The following is a 14,749-nucleotide window of genomic DNA, read 5'->3' as shown; positions in this document are numbered from 1 at the left end:
TCGAATTGGATTTTTTCTACGACGATGGTACTGAGAAAATTTTGTGTACATACCTCTTTATTTGGATGCTATTTGATGCAAACAATTGCAATCAAGTTTCGATAGTTCAATTTAAAAAAAAAATGAAGATGGAGTGATCGGAATTTCAAGAAATTTATTTAACATCATCGGTTTACATGGCAAATCTTGTATCAAGACATTTTTTTTTTTTCATCCCTAGATGCATCGTGCTTTACTCAAAAAAAAAAGCATACCAAAACAAACCCATGGAGACGCATGGTTGCTAATTTCAGTTTTTATTCGACATACATAAATGGGATAGACAAAATGATCGGGACAGGCAAAATTTTCACTTTTCAAAAAATGTTCAAATAGCTGTAACTTTTCGAAGTGCATCAAATATTTTCAAATTTTCATTGTAAGTTCATCAACTAGATGTGTTTCAGTGGTACAAAATAAGAAAAGATCGGGCCATTCTCCACGAAGTTATAAAGATTCTTGAAAAAGGTAAAATTATCCGATAGCAAACTTTGAGCAGTTATATATCCGGATTCAATGAACCGAATGCAATGAATTAATTTTAACCATTTATGATTTACATAATGAGCTATGAAAAACCTTTGACTTAACTTAAAATTCTTCACAAGGAAGAAATTATAACGATTTGATTATTTTTCTAATAAAACACCATATTATCCAAAACATCGTTTCAAAACTCAAGATGCAAATTATAGTTCATTTAATTGCCCTCTAATTTACTTATATAAAAATGTGTTTTGAAGGAAAGCAACAACAAAGCCGCCAATAAATTGACAAAAGTAATGGGATGCATATTAAAAATTTACCAATTTACTGAAAAATCATGAAATAAATGAAATCGCTATAACTTTCTCTGTTATTAAAAATTTCAAGTTATGTCAAAAGTTTTTCAGAGTTCATTATATAAGTCATAAAGGGTCAAAATTTTATTGCATTTGGTTCATAGAATCCGGAGATATAACAGCTAAAAGTTGGCTATCGAATAATTAACCTTTTTCAAGAATCTTTATAACTATTGGTATATTGGAGAGCCGTAGAAAGTACAACTACTTCGTACAGTGGTTGGAACAGGAATAACGTTTTTAATTGTGTCAAACTAATAACAAAGACTACTGTGATGTCTGATATGAAAGTCAGACTACTATGATTAATAAACTTCTGCATCTTGACGCTCTATTCTTCAACACTCCTACTCGGTAGGATTCCAATCTTCTCTCGCAGTGTCTTAATCCTCACGTTCGGCAGAGGTTTCGTAAGAATGTCTGCTAACATCATCTCAGTTGGGCAGTATTTCAACTTGATCTTCTTTTCGTCATTGAGCTCTCTTACGTAAAAATACTTCGTATCTATGTGTTTGCTTCTCTTCTCGATTTTGTCTCCTTCTACTAGTTTTATACAGCTTTGATTGTCCTCGTATGTAGGTACCGGGCTTGAAACATCTTCGCCGAAATCGTTTAATAACTTCTTTATCCAGCTGAGCTCCTGGCATCCTTCCGTCAATGCAACGAACTCCGCTTCAGTTGATGACAGCGATACGCAGCTTTGTTTCCTCGAGGCCCAGCTGATTAAACCTCCTCCGAAACGTACCAGGTATCCGGAATATGATTTTCGATCCCGATTATTACTTGCCCAGTCTGCATCTACAAACATTTCTAGTCCAGTTGCAGCCGATCCAAGGTGTAATGGATGTTTACTGGTGCTGTTGAGATAGCGAAGAATCCTCTTTGCTTCTTGCCAGTCTCGTTGGGTAGGGCTGGAAGATTTCTGTGTCAGAATGGACACACTTGCTGATACATCTGGACGGGAATTCACGGCTACGTACAGCAGACCTGCTATTAAACTTAAGTATTGGTCGTTATTCGGTAGCTGGCAATCCTCCTCCTCCTTCTGCTGTAGGTACGCAGGGTCCAACGGAATTTTTTACGGTTTTGCATCCTGGAGACCGAACCGTTCAGCTAATTTTCGGATGTACTGCTGTTGACACAAGGTGTAACTTCCTGACTTGCATGTGATTTCGATCCCCAAGAAATGCTTTATATCGCCCAGGTTCGTCATGGTAAAGTTTTTCTGCAACACTTCGAAAATCCGTTTGAATTCTTCTTAGGTTTGCGTGGCAATGATGACGTCATCTTTGTAGATCAGAATGAAGTTCACATTGTTGCCTTTTCTCCTTACATACAAGCATGGGTCAGCCTTGGATGGTACGAACTGCATTGACTTGAACACACCATCAATTCGTTGGTTCCACACACGAGCTGATTGCTTGACCCAGTAAATGCTTTTCTTGAAACGACAGACAACGTTTGCTCCTCCTGTATGGTACATGTCCGGTTGCTTCATGTATACCGTTTCGTCCAATACACCATGTAGAGATATGCAGTCTTCACGTCTACGTGGTTGACAACCATTCCACGTCGGCTTGCTATAGTGAGAAGAGCACGCAAGGATACCTGCTTGGCCACTGGTGCAAAAGTTCACGCCATATTTTTGGGTAAATCCTTGCGCCACTAGCCTTGCTCTGTGCCGCACGACATTGCCTTTCTCATCGTTTTGACTTAAATAGCCATTTCCATCCGATGGATTTCCTATTCGGCGGTAGATCCACGAGTTCCCAGGTTTCGTTGTCGACCAAAGAGCGGAATTCATCATCCATTGCTTCCTTCCAATGATATGACTTGGGGCCTTTGAGGGCTTCTGCCGGAGTACGAGGATCAACATCGCCAGACGGGTTGTCTCTGGTACCTAACTAAGACTTGTTGCGACCGGTGAATTTCTTCCACGACGCCTTCCGATCTCTGGGAAACTTCAGGGGGCTCTTCTGTTTCATCAACTTCTTTCGAAAATCTAGTTGACGGCAAACCTCGGCTTGGGAAGAAGAAATCGCGCAACTTGTCTGGAAGATATCGCTCCCTTCCACTTCGTCTTAACATTGGTGGTTCGGATAAACACGAAACTTGATAGGTACCGGAACGGGAACCGATTGAACTTCAGCAGCACATTCCTCATCACTTTCATCGCTTGTCATGATTGCTTCATCTATCATCTCTGCATGAACAACTTCCACGGGAACAGCTTCCGCGGAAGGCGCATCAAGGGTTACTTGAATGGGGTCTGGTTCATACGATACGACGTCACTCCAATCCAGGCTGATAGTCTTCTGTTTGCTCGTCCTTTGGTTGGCGATCGATTCATCAAATATACAGCTGTGGCTGCAGCTTCAGCCCAGAACGTTTTGGGAAGACCAGCTTTGAACAGTATACATCTTGATCGATCAACGATCGTTCGGTTGCCTCGTTCCGCCAATCCGTTTTGCTCTGGTGTATAATCCGCCGAAGTTTGATGACAAATGCCCAGGCGTCGCAGGTGATCTTCAAACCGCTTATTAACAAACTCCTTGCCGTTATCTGTGCGAAGAATGTTTAGTGTTTTACCTGTCTGCTTCTCCGCCATGCTTCGGAAGTTTTCGAACGCCTCGTAGACATTTTCTCCGGATTTCTCTTCCAAGAAATAGATGAAGGTCCTGCGCGATTTGTCATCCGTGAATGTAAGATAGTATCGGCTACCACCTAGAGACTTGACCTCCATTGGTCCGCATATATCTGAATGCACCAGCTCCAGTACTTCACTCGCTCTTGAACCAGACTTCGGAAACGGGAGACGCGTTTGTTTTCCCATCGCACAAATTTTACACTTTATGTCTGCGCTTGTCGTGGTGGTATCACGTGCTTGCACTCCAGTGACCATTCCGTTTTTCAGGCGACGTAGGCTGTCAAGGTTTAGATGTCCCATCCGTCGGTGCCACAGGTCCAGGGTTTCAGTAGAGGACCACGCCAAAGCTTTGCGCGACGCCAGTTGGTCCAGCTTGAACAAATCGTTGCATCTTGTTCCAGTAGCGATTACCTGTCCTGTCGGATTGACAACTTCCACACCATCCATATTGAACGTAACTGTGTGACCTCGCTTCACGATCTGGTTTACGGAAATCAAATTTACTGAAAGTTCCGGAATTACCTGGACGTCATGAATTTATATAGGCGGATCTTCAGGACTGCACTCGGGGTAAATCTTGACTGTTCCTTTCGCAACAACGGACATGAAACCTTTGTTCGCTGCAAGAACTTTTCCACTGCACTGGCATGAATTCTCCAGGAAATCTTCGGTTTTTGTGAAGTGGCTTGACGCTCCGGAATCAAAGTACCAGTTTTGATCATCTTCAGCAATGGTTGACAGTACAGCACCAAGCGTTTCCATTTCCGTTCTTCGAAACCTTCACTGAACAGTTCCTCGCAATATGCCCAAACTTCTTGCAATTCCAGCACTTCGGACCGTTGCTTGCTGATTTCTCATTAACGTTTCGCCTTTGCTGCCATTCTGCTTCTTACCTACAATCGCTGCCCCATTTGACGCGGTTGAAGAAGGGCTTACATCTTGCAAAAGCTTGGTTTTGATTACGTCCGCTCCGATCTTCAGTCCAGAATTTTCAATTGCCATTATCATTGGACGATATTCTTCGGGCAAACCAGCAAGCAGTAACGTTCCAATCCATTCATCGTTTATGTCGAAACCAATACCACGCAACTGGTGAGCTGTTGCAATGATACTGTTGACGAAGACCTCCATAGACTCGCAGTTCCGGAGAGATGTCGTTATAAGTTTCCCGAGCAGTCCGACTTTCCTTGTTAAACCAGAGTCCTCGAAAGCTGCCTCCAGGCGCGGCCATGTTTCCTGGGCTGTCGTAACGTCCTTAACGTGAACATAGTTCACAGGGTCCAAGAGTAGAATAATCTTGCCACGAGCTCTTCGGTCTTTTGATGCATCTACTTGAACGAAAGTTCCATCGGCATTTTTCGCAGGTTTCACAGCTTCCCATAAGTCTTCCAATTCCAAAAACATCTGCACGGCGAACCTCCAGGTGGACCAGTTTTCACGTCCCTGTAGTAACTGTATCGACGGCAAACTCAGTGGATTGTGACTTCGACTTTGAACAGCTGCTACCGCTAAATCGCCTCCGCCATTTCGGGCCATCTTGGAAAAAACGCTTCAAAATTGTTTTCCTTCTGTACTATCTACAGTAGCTTGCTAGGCAGGGCCCATAACCTATTAGTATATTGGAGAGCCGTAGAAAGTACAACTACTTCGTACAGTGGTTGGAACATGAATAACGCTTTTTATTGTGTCAAACTAATAACAAAGACTACTGTGATGTCTGATATGAAAGTCAGACTAATATGAGCTTGAGCTTGATTGACCGCCCGTGGATGCTACTCCAGTATCGCCAGACCAGCTACACTCACACAAGGACCAATGAGATAACTGCCGGGGACTAGCAGGCATCTTCAGTGTGTGAGCGTTGGTGATCTTCTATTTTTAGGCGACAATGGCGCCTGCCACGTCAGGTTGCAGGTCAATGTGGGGAAGGGGTAAGGAAGTGATGATTGCAATCGTTTGTATCCACATCTGGCCGAATATACCTCTGCGCCAGCACAAATTCATGCGGATGTTGGAGTGTTGGTGGGAATTGGTTGGCAGAAGGTTCACACATTGATGTGTGGATACCAGGGGAAGGTGATAGAATTGTGTGTTTTTATTATTTTGAAGATGTGCGGCACAGTTCGCTTGATTGCATAACTTGTAGGCGTTTTCTAATAGGATTGTGACACTGTGCTATGAAAGTTTGGAAGGAAGGGAAACGGCTTTTTCAACCCGTTTCTGTTCTAGCGACGGCTATGAACATGTTTATATACATGAGTTGTATATGTAGAGAGCAGAGAGAAAGTATATAGAAAGATACAAAGTAGGAGGAAAGGGACGGGCCAGGGATTGAACCCAGGACCTTCTGCATATAAATCAGAAGCGGTAGCCACTAGACCACCAAGCCCGTTATATGAAAGTCAGACTAATATGATTAATAAACTTCTGCATCTTGACGCTCTATTCTTCAACAATAACTTCGTGAATAATAGCCCGAATTTTTCCAAATTTGAACCACTTATCCACAACTAGTTGATGAATTTACAGTGAAAATTTGGTGCACTTTTCAAAAAGTTACTGCTATTTGAACGTTTTTTGAAAAGTGAAAATTTTGCCTGTCCCGATCATTTTGTCTATCCCCTGTAGAGTTATGATTCAACATGTAGTTTAGATGATGCTGAATCCATCGATTTCTTGATCGATATAAGTAATTCATAAAATTTATGAAAGTATGAAAGTCATTTGAATAATTTACTATGGCTTCTCATGCTGACGTTTATCTTTAAATCTTTTCAATTTCAAATTTCACACTTCTATTCTGTTTGTTCAGAAGGAATTTCTCGGCTTATCTTGATCTGTGGGTGCGAATAGAATCAAAATGGTTGTCAAAATATCTCCATCGAACTGTCACAGCTCCAACAGCTACTGTTTTTATGCGATTCCACCTAACAGAAAAAGTATTGCAACAAGATTTTTTCAGAACATGCCAAACAAGACATGGCAAAGTGCACTGGGTCACGAGGACAATTTTAAAAAATGTTATGAGTGCATTGTAGTTAATTTTGCAACGACAAAACATTGGATTTTCCACCCTAAATTGAAAATGGATAAACTTTGAACACGAGAACGATATTGCATTCAAGGGGGATTGATCATGTTTACCTTTTTCGAACAGCGTCGCGACGGCGTGTTTGGCAATTGCGCCGAGGATGGTGGTGGCATGAAAATAAAACGCTCCCCGAGCAGAAGGGAATAGCAACAGCATAATAAAATGTGTTATTTTGGAAAAATAACTGAGTAGCGGAAAGAGTTATTTTCATGTTATTTACATAACATGTCCTGTTATAAACTTGTCTGTCATAAGCGGCAAAATAACAAAAAATATAACAAAAAAATGTTCCTGGAAGACCTGTTTAATAACACGTTTTGTTAGTTTCAATAACAACTTAATACCAGCGAATTTTTCAAAACATTTCAATAACAATTTTTGATATGAATTAGTTATTGATAACAATCTGAAAAAAAAATTGCTTTTTTTCTGTTGCGGATAAGAACTCCTCCAAAGTCCCATATGATGAATTCAATGGGATACGCAACAATAGGATCTATTGTTAAATGTGTCATTCATAATTGGGACGCTATTATTGTCGCACGCGATTTATTATCGAAAACAGAGAGAAACAATAGTTTTCGTTTATTTTCCAAACAACTTACGATGAAAAACTACCGACGTTTTGAAACCCTTTATGAGGTGGTTCATTGTTTATAAGATTAATTTACATTATTACCTCATTGATTGACACATTTATTCAAGTGAATATAATTGGGCTCGAAGCAGTGAAATCAATAAAAATAAAATGTCTAAAAATAATCAATGGAGTTCTTCTCCTTTCTTTTTTTACATTTTTGTCGAAAATGTGTTGTTCGTCCTTGAATTCCACCAGTTGATCCAAAATGTTTCATAAAATGGCTAACACTCTATTACATTCTCTATCTTCGTATTCATACCTAACTGAAACTGGGACAAACAAACAGGTATACTTTTCAAAGTGCTTATAAAACAAAAGGCTGATAAGTTTGCTCTGTCACAGTTAAAACGTAATGTCAGAAAGAAGAGGAACTGATGACAAAAAATATTTTCTCTTACAGTTCCTCACGGAATGCTGTGAACAACGAAAATCTCGAATGGTGGTAATGATCAAATATTTGTACAGTCAGTCTCAATGACACAATAATAACTGAACTTGTGCTACAACAAAACATGTTATTGAAATGTAATTTTAAGAAAAAATACCAAGAGCACGATCATAACAAAATAAAATTGCTCAACAGAACATGTTATGGAACGGTGATGACTTAATAAGTTAATAATAACAAACCGAGATATAAAAACAGGTTTTGTGATTCCGTTGTTATTATTTTGATATTTTCCTCTGCTCGGGTCGTGCATGTTTTCAAACTAAGCGTCAGAAATGTGTTGGTGTACGTTAGCTGGCTTGAAAAATAAAACCGTTCCTAATCCCAATACCCAGGTTGCTACCAGCTTATTGGCAATATCCACAGGCAATCGGATTGCCGCCGTCTGAGACCCTCCATACGACTTCCTTATCCGAATCACTATCGGTCCATCGACGTTGCACTGCACAGTCAATGCGCGTTTCAGATCATCTTCTGTCGTGACCTCGTCCAGATCCTTGACTTCAACCATCGCCTCCTGTGATAAGGCTCTCACATTGGCCTCGGTCTCCTGGGATTTGGCAATGAGCTCCCTGAACGCCGAGCTCTTAACCGTCGGATTCTTCTTGAGCTCGAACAGCATCTGTCCTTTTTAAGTGCGTCTGGTCTTCACTACGTTTCCGCCAAACACCTTCAACTCCGGGTCGTCCTGCAATTTCCTAAGAAGAGCAGCGTACGTCGTCTTATCCTTCGCCTCGACGATCAGTGCATCGCCCTTCTTCCTCTCCCTAGGGGGCCGGTGGGTTCTTCCTTCTTCTTTTCTTCTTTCTCCTTTCGCTTCTTCTTCTTCTTCACCTGCTGGCTCTCCACAGTGCGCCATCCATCATCAATTCCGATTGCTGGCACGCTCCTGTTCGCTTCTCTGTTTCTTCGGAACTTCCTGGCGTGTACCTGCCTGGTTTCTTTGAGCGAGTACTCCGGTGGCTCTTCGGTGTCTCCATGTTTTCAGTCGTAGCTCGATCCGTGGCTTCCGCCAGAGACTTCTCGGCTGTTTCGGCTCTCAGCTTGAGCGCCTTCTGATCACGTTCCGCAACTATAACGGCAGACTTGATGCTCGTCACTAGTTGCTTGATCTTCAGATGAACGTTGTGCTTGTCTTTGACAAACTCATACAACTCTTTCACCCTTCTCCTCATTTCGAACAAGCTCGACTCTTGAGCTGTGCTGCTGTTCGAGTTCGGTGTTTTGATTCAGGAATGCTAGCTCCTGTTGGCTTCCTTGGGGCTCGCTCCGTATCGCACTACTACTCGTTCTCGCAGCTGTTTCCAGCGGCGTCACTGATGATCGCTGCATCATTCCACTACTTCTGAACGCGTCCGCGTTCTCTCCAACTACTTCGGTAGAATTTGATGTCTCCATTCTATTGGGTCTCCCCTCCGCACCGCTATCGTCATCCGTTGTATCCAGTCGCTTTCCGTGATCTCTTGGTTGTCTATGGAACAGGGAGGCCAAGCGAGGGTTGAACACGTTCCTTCATGGAATCCGTGTCTAGAGCCAGATCAGCGTAAGTCGGGAATGTTACATCCGAGCCTAGTACCCATCAACGTGATGGACAGATGATGAACGTATCCGGAGGCCTGCCAAGGTTTTACCGGGACGGAGGCAAACGTACCATTAGTTCACTCGCCGTTTCAAGTTGGTGTCACCCTACTTTACTCAGGGAGCAGAATAGCACGAATGTCAGCCCATCGTCGCCATCCAATCCATATTCCGTAGTCCGTTGTCGTTAGCGTTTACCAGTATGCCATAATCAGGATCTTACTGGCATCGATCCTGATGTGCCGGTTGGCACTCCGGGTGTTTGGGCTAAGGCACTTTGGAAGCGGTACCAGGTCGCTTGTACGGAGTTGCTTGCAGATGTATGGCTTTTTATACGGAACCAACAGAGCCCACTGTTGGAACCTCGCCACATACTAGACATACTCTGCTTGAGCTATCTGGAAACCAGAAGCTCGGTCACTCCCCGAAGGAAGAGCCAAAGGTGGTAATCCACACGGATGTGTGAACGGTTTTCGCTAAGAAAAGATTCTAAAGATTCCACCCGACTCGCAGAAGGGGGGTTCGTCATATTCGCTCGGTACACTCTAAATTAACGGCAAAACACACTAAAGTGGTACTGCTCAACCATGTCTCCGCGAGTTTATGGAATCTGTAGCGTCTATAGTGTGTATGTATGTCTGTGCGCAAATAAGTTAACTCACTTTTAAGGCACTTCCCATTAGCCAATGGGAATTTTACCGCATTGTTTTCTATTAAAAATTGTTCAGATCGGTCAAGGCGTTCCAGAGTTACGGCCATTTCAGTGATCCGAACCAGCACCGGCAGAACTGGCCGTAAATAAAACTCACCAAGCCGTAAATAAAACTGAACATCAAACTGCGGCAATTTTTATAACCTTCAGCATCGTTGCCGAATTTTGTGCGGAAATCAACACTGGAGACCAGAAATTCCACGATGTCAGTCCAAAACTCAAGATGGCAGCCTAATATTCAAGATGGCGGCTTCAACTTCAAGATGGTGGCTGTTTAATTGAGCTTTAGGCTCTAAAGTCTTACAATATTGGTATATTTGGTACGGGGAATGGTAACCAGAATATCCAATATGGCGCCCTTAAATACAAGATGGTGGCCTAAAATCCAAGATGGCGGCCTAAAATCCAAAATGGCGGCTGTTTAATTGAGTTTTAGGCTCTAAACCATGCAATATGGGTATATTTGGTATGGAGAAGATGTCCGGAGTCCAAGAATTGCAACCAGAACATCCAAGAAGGCGCCCTAAAATACAGGATGGTGGCTCCAAATTAGGTATCATGGGAGGAATGTTTGGGAAACGAATGTATCTGAAGGGGTTCTTATAAAAATCCCCGAAAGAATTCCTGGAGGCACTCGAAAATAACTTGATAATCAGAAGACACAGAATGTTGGCAAAGTGATGAAATTGGGGAAAAAAAATCACGTTCTGGTGGAATTCGAACCCAAAACTTCGTATTCGCTTGGCCGGCACTTTAACCACAGAACAAGTAGTGGTCCTGCGGGATAGAGAGCTGAACTGACTCCGAGCCCACACTATGTACATTCCTATTTTCTCCCTAGCGAATACGGAGACGTGGGTTTGAATCCCACCAGAAGGTGATTTTTATCACAATTTCATTCCTCAATTTGTTAGTTAATCAACCTTCTGTATCTTATTATTTTCAAGTTTTTTCCAGTACGTTAAGTCGTATCAGCTAATTGGTACAAGCCTGTAAAAGGACAACATAGATATGATTTCCTGGAGGAATTGTTGAAACAACGCCAGCAGAAATTTTAGGAGGCAATAATTTCTTAATGAATCTCACGACTAATTCCTGAAGCGTTTCCCATATTTCACCAAAAACCCTAGAATAATTTATGGTGAAATCACTTTAAAAAAAACTAAAAAACCTCTGCGAGAATCTCTGGTTGAAATTTCGGAAAACTCCCTGAGAGCACCCAGGCAAAAACTCCAGAGACAATCGCAGCAAGAAAACTACCGCATAGGCCTCAGCATAAATTCCCAATAAATACCAACAAGAGGCCGTTCATACGCCACGTAGACTACATTTTCGTCATCTTAGACCCTCTTTTATACAAACATTTGAAAACTTGTATAAACAGTCTCCAAGTTTTCCTGGAGGAATCCCTGGAGGCATCTCTGGAAAGCAAATTTTGTATTTTTTTTTTCATTAGGGCGAGATTCAGCTAAAGAAGTGGTTTATACCTCAGCGTCATGTGTTTGGGATTGTTTGACTTATAAACACATCAACAGTCAACGTTTGAAACGATAGTGCTTTGACATATTGGCCAGAATCTGGCCATGTTGGGTGCTAAAAGATCAAGAATGTGTTGGTTTGCAAAAAAAATATTTGACCGTTTTCAAAAGTTAGGCGAGATTTTTTCGTTACTTAATTAATACATGACGCCAAAATATATCAACTGAATTAATATTGATTATAAAATGGCAATGCTGAATGAAACATTTTCTTTTCCTATTTAAAAAAAAGGCTGACAAAATTAGGTCACCACTGTATCATAAAAATATTACATTTTCTTAAGAACTATGGAACTACGTAAATTCGAACAAATAAATCTTAAAAACACTCTAAAAGTGATTTCTTTATTTTTATCAGGAATTCCTATATATATTCTTTGAAATAATCTTTTAAATTTTAAATCTAAATTTGTTTAAATAGCTGGTAAAGCTTCTACTTTAAAGAGTGTTATCTTAAGCTTTTATTCCAAATTTTATTTTCAAAGTTTTTCCAGTTTTCCCATAACAAAACCTGAACCCAAAGTTGCTCGAACACTTGTAATCAAAAGTCGATTTTTGTCAATTAGGATATAAGTTTGCAAAGAAAATCTTATTTTTGTGGGATTCGAACTCATGACAATAATATTGAACCAACGAAGCCAAAAGAAATCCTAGTTCCTAATATTTATGCTATAATATAAGTCGTATTCAATATGATGAATAAAATAATTGGCGGTGCAATTGCAACTGATAATATCCAATAAGTTAAAACCACACGTTTCAGAGACGGTTGTTAGAATTCACCTTAGGATTTTATACTCGCATTTCATACTACATCTGTGCATACTCGTTTACAGCGCGTAAATGGAAGCGAAAATTTGTGAAGCTGTACAATAAGCACAAAACCTCGATAGAAAAGCCCCGATAGACACCGATGACAGTTATGGTTGTAGGTACAAAGGGTGTTCGAAAACTAACACAAAGGTTTTGGCTTGACTCTTTGGCGACAGAACATTCTAATTGTTGGTCCAACATTCGAAAGCGGTCTTCAAAGAGGTCTTGCCAATACCACAGACCATTGACAGACGTAACACTGGTGAGATTTTTACGGCCACCGTTTTGAATATATTTTTAGTGATTGATTCACAAACACACACAGTTTGGACGTCCGTGAAGTATATTTACTTAATGAAAAGATACTATTTATGACTAAATATGGCATTTTAAAATGTTCCAAGCGTTACGTCTGTTTCAATGTTATTGCACATACACTGAGAGAAAAAGAGTGACACACCATATTATGCACTACTACAAGAGTGAGTACCTAAGGAAAACGTTTGGTAGTTTATTCAAATATTAAACCAGTCACAATGTTTATTTTCACAGCACATATTAACGTTTGTTCACTAGTCATTGTAAATTCTAATTATATTTTCATTCCATCCCCACAGGTGTTCGCAAGAATCGTCAGTAAATGGCGTCAGCGTTTATTTTGCTTAAGTCATCATCACCATCATACAAGATAAATCCACATGATCATCGTTCAACTTCCACACTGAGAGAAATCAACATGGAAAAATGCAGCGCTAATCCACTACAGTGAGCCAACGCAAGAAGCGGCTATGATTGACAGAGTTTCATCCGACAATTGCCAAAACACTGATCGTCGTCGATGTTTAAGTACACAAAAACCACAGAATGCGATCAGAAGAAACTAATTTATCACACGATAGCCGATCAATATTGAAGTTTAGCAGAATCAAATTTTAACTGTGAATTCTATACAAGTTACACCTAAAACAGCGAATACACTTGGACACATACACAATACACATACATACAAACGGACACCTAACCATACACACGCACAGACATCCAAATTAAGGAATGCATGTTTAACACAAACTCATACAACCGTAAAATGCCAACTAAGGAGAAAAACACATTCATATATTCGTTTCAATTGACATTTGTAAAGTAAGTAAACTTAAACCAGTTGATTAAGTTGAGCCACAAATGTAATGGACACGAGGAAGAAGGAAGTCGAAAATAAACTTACGTGTTAAATAAAATTAATTATAGATATTAAATCAAGAGCATAAGTATCAAGAAACCCAGAACAAACTTCCTAAAGCAGTTACAAAGCGAACAGGAGATGTCTAAATGTACCCGTTGCTGGAGGATGAAGCAAACAAACAAACGCGGGAAAGGAAACTGGCAAAAAGAAATCAACGAAAAGGCTACTAAATTCTAGTAATGATAACGAAAAGCTGAAAGACGAAAGTTCTCTTCCCCATTCTAGAAGCCAAACCTGTTTGCCAATTTGTTCCATCTAGAGGCAGCCAAGAAAAAAGCGATTCGGCAACCCGTAACCACTTAATGAATTGATTCCATTACCTAATTATAGAGTAGATGAAAAGAAGAACACAGCAATTCGCACTAGAGCCAAGTTATAGATAAATTTTCCATTTTTTTATCATCACAAGTAATGTGTATGACCCTGATGTCCTCCGTAACTTGATATACAGCTCGGAATTATACCGTTATTACCGATATTGTCACCATTCCCACAGATCTGTTTTACAGACTGAAAACACAAAGTTTTGTTACTATCCCACTTCCCTAGATGATCGAAAATTCCGCACCCACTGTTCTGTAGTTTGACAACTGTTATCCATCAACTTAATTCCGACACCCATTTGCAGCTCTCGCTCTATTGTATGTTTGATGTTCAACGTTCAAAAATTACTTTCAAAAAGAAGCAGAGTTTAAAAAACGAAAGAAAATACAACAAGTAGACTGGCAACACTGGCTTATTTGATTGATCTGGAAATCTGGCAACCAGAAAAACAGCCAAATGGGAAAGTTAGCAATCTTTTTGGTGTGTAATCTTTATCAGAATACGTGGACACGTTTGGAGTTAATCCAAAAAATAAGACAAAATGCCGAAGTACATGTTTCAGAGTAAGAAAAAATCGGGAGAAAGTCAAATACAAACAGAAACAAAAAAAACTAGATAAATATTTATAAAAATTAGGATCAAACAGGAGCAGAAGGAAGGAAGCAGAGGATGAAGAAAAAAAACATATACACATACTCCTAGTGATTACTATTACTGTAAAAATTGTCTCATATTACGCAATAGGAGCATAGCAAAAGCCAACTGTAAAGCAACACGATAAAACAAAATCAAACACTGTCTAAAAGAGAAGTCCCGAAGTCGAACGTGTGGGCG

General features: G+C 40.5%; 1 protein-coding gene across 4 annotated transcripts in view; it reads left to right on the top strand.

Moving 5' to 3' along the window:
- Positions 1–14,749, top strand: part of LOC109416474 (protein FAM133A) — a 560,257-nt gene that overhangs the window by 422,176 nt on the left and 123,332 nt on the right. The gene's annotated exons all lie outside the window — the stretch shown is intronic.

Source organism: Aedes albopictus, chromosome 2 (assembly GCF_035046485.1).
Source record: "Aedes albopictus strain Foshan chromosome 2, AalbF5, whole genome shotgun sequence".
NCBI lineage: Eukaryota > Metazoa > Arthropoda > Insecta > Diptera > Culicidae > Aedes > Aedes albopictus.
The sequence above is the reverse complement of the archived record's forward strand: the minus strand, read 5'-3'. Positions and strand labels throughout refer to the sequence as shown.